This window comes from Carlito syrichta, unplaced genomic scaffold (genome assembly GCF_000164805.1).
Source record: "Carlito syrichta isolate Samal-C Ts95f unplaced genomic scaffold, Tarsius_syrichta-2.0.1 Scaffold310074, whole genome shotgun sequence".
Lineage (NCBI taxonomy): Eukaryota > Metazoa > Chordata > Mammalia > Primates > Tarsiidae > Carlito > Carlito syrichta.
In genome coordinates this window covers 295,394-298,309 of record NW_007254170.1, presented here as the reverse complement: position 1 = coordinate 298,309, position 2,916 = coordinate 295,394, and positions in this window count along the sequence as shown.

The window sequence follows — 2,916 nt, the reverse complement described above, 5'->3', positions numbered from 1 at the left end:
TGGGCTCTGGCGATCCTTCCGCCTCAGCCTTCCAAGTACCTGGAACTACAGGCACGCACTACCACGTCCGGCTAAATTTTTTGATTTATTGTAGATAAGGTCTCACCAAGTTGCCCAGGCGGGTCTCGAACCCACAGGCTCAGGCAATTCACTCACCTCAGTCTCCCAAGGCGCGGAATTACAGGCTGAGCCACTGAGCCCGGCTTACATATATTTTAAAGTAACACAGCTTTTGCTTTCAAAGAGGTTAGATCAACTAATTAAGAAAATTAAATTAATATGAAAGCATCAAATAACATATTTATTTGCTGAGCTGAGTGATACAAATAATTTATGACTACTGTAAGATTTGCAGCAATATTTAATGGAAAAGCTAGAAATTTTTTAATGCTATATATTTATATTTGAATGTCTACTTTCACTGCTGTACTTTTAGGACCTAACACAATGCCTAGATTACAGTTAACACTTTAGAAATATTTGATAACTGAATGAGAACAGATTATATGTATTTACTGTATTTATAAATTTGGAAACTTCAAACCTCATAATACAGGCTAATTGCTTTAAATGTCATACATAGGCTGAAAACTTATAAATTTCTACCTCTGGCTCCAACTTGAGTTCTAGACTACTATAATCAACCATTTAACTTGACATCTATTTGATACATCAAAACATAATTCTTTGATTTTCCTCTCAAATCTGCTTTGCCTATAGCTTTTCCATCTTATTTATGTAATTTCCATTGTTCTGGGTGCTCAGGCCTAAAACTCTAAGGCTTCTTCCACGATATTTCATTTTCCCTCATATCTCACAATAAATTCCTCAGCAAATCCTGTGGTTCCAGAAACAAAATATATCCTGAACCAGTCACTTCTCACCATTTCTACTCTTACTACCTTTGACCAAATAACCAACACCTCTCACTGGACCAACGTAAGCTCAAATTTGTTCAACTCTCTATTTTCTATATAGCAGCCACAGTGATATTTAGAAATGCAATCAGATCATACTATTTCCAAATCTGTTCTCTAAGCTTTATTGTCTTCTGATGCTCAGGCCATTCCAATGCAATCTATTCTCTACCTGGACTACTCTACTCCCAAATATATATACAGTTCACCATCTCTCACTATGTTCAGGTCTCTGATCAAATGTCATCTCAGCTAGCAGGACACCTTCCATCACTCTGTATTTACTTATCATTTAACACTGCATGCCAGTGCAGTTATGTTTGTATCTATGTCAGATACTCACTGCTGTAGATTCAGCTCCTAGAATAGTGACGAGTAAAGGTAAGCACTCAAAAGTACATTTTATAAAGCAAGTGAATGGATTTCACTAGTGTGTGCAAGTAGAGCAATCAGTTTCAGATGTTTCCATTCTAAATGTATCCTTCACTGCTACTAGAAGAATATAAGACTCTTCCTCCTTCACTCAGTAATATAAATGTATGGTTACCTAAATAAAAGTAACATATTGACAGTTTGCCATCTATTCTTTTTGGGGGACTTATTTGAATAACATCACTCAAAGGATAACTTATTTCAATTATACCTGGTGCAAGTCCTATGCCAGGACCACCTCCTATATATTTATGTACTAGGTTGAATAGTGTTCCTCTAAAAATTCATGTCTGCCTGAGGACTCAGAATGTGAACTTATTTGAAAACAAAGTCTTTGCAGATGAAATTATGATAAAAAATGCTGAATTAGGATGGGTCCTAAATCCAGTATGATGGGTGCTCATTTAAGGAAAAGGACATTTAGATATGGGGGCACAGAAAGACAGAGAGCAAAGATCATGGAAAGGCTGAGACAGAGATTGGAGTTATCCTACCACAAGCCAAGGAAGGCTGTGGAAGACACAAGAAGTTGACAAACACAAGTGAGGTTTCATCTCCAGAGTTCCCAAGGAAGTGTAGTCCTAACAACACCTTCATTTCAGGTTTCTAGCTTCCCGAACTGTAAGAAAATATATTTCTGTAGTTCTGAATGATCTAGTCTGTGGTACTTTGTTATGGTAACCTTAGGAAAAAAATGTATTTTGATTCTGAATTAGATATAGTTTCTGCTTAACATTTTCTAAGAAATGTCGTCTACTTGTAGACCATTCAGAAAGTACAGTATTAAGTCAACCCCATTTCTTCAACCCACTGCTGTATTTCCTGATTCAATACAGGTTTGCTTACCCATTTCATCTAACTTGGAGAGACAGGAGAGATCCTAGAAAGGAAGTCTACTGCTAGTATCCTGAATCACTTAGCAACAAGTTAGGGTGCTAAAGTATGGGTCAAACGTGTGCTTCAGTTTTACAGACAGCACATTAAAAGCTAGAAAACAGAAATCCCAATGAAGAACATGATTTTTCAGGCTAAAAAGATTAAAAACAATATATAAAGCCAGGCACAGTGGTTCATATCTGTTGGGAGGTCAAAGCAGGAGGATTGCTTGAGCCTAGGAGTTCAAGACCAGCCTAGGCAACATACTGAGACCTCATCTATAAAAATATAAAAAAAATTATCTGGGTGTAGTGGTGCATACCTATAGTACAAATTATTTAGGAGGCTGAAGTGGAAGGATCGCCTGAACTCAGAGGTTGGGGTTGTGGTGAGCTGTTTGTGTCACTGTACTCCAGCCTGGGTGACCGAGTGAGCCCCTCAACTCAAGTGAAAACAAAACAAAAACACAACATCAATGTATGAAAATACAGTCACATCAGAATATTGGGACTATAAACTTTCAGAGAGAAAAACCAAGTCCACAGAAAATAAATTTAAAAAGATGTAAGAATTGAATGGTTCACAATAGTAAATTCTAGAAGTCAAAAACTATAAAGCAGTTAATGCTTTTAAAATTCCAAAGAAAAAGAATTTCCAACCTAGGGAAGAAGAAAAATACTTTCAGATATGC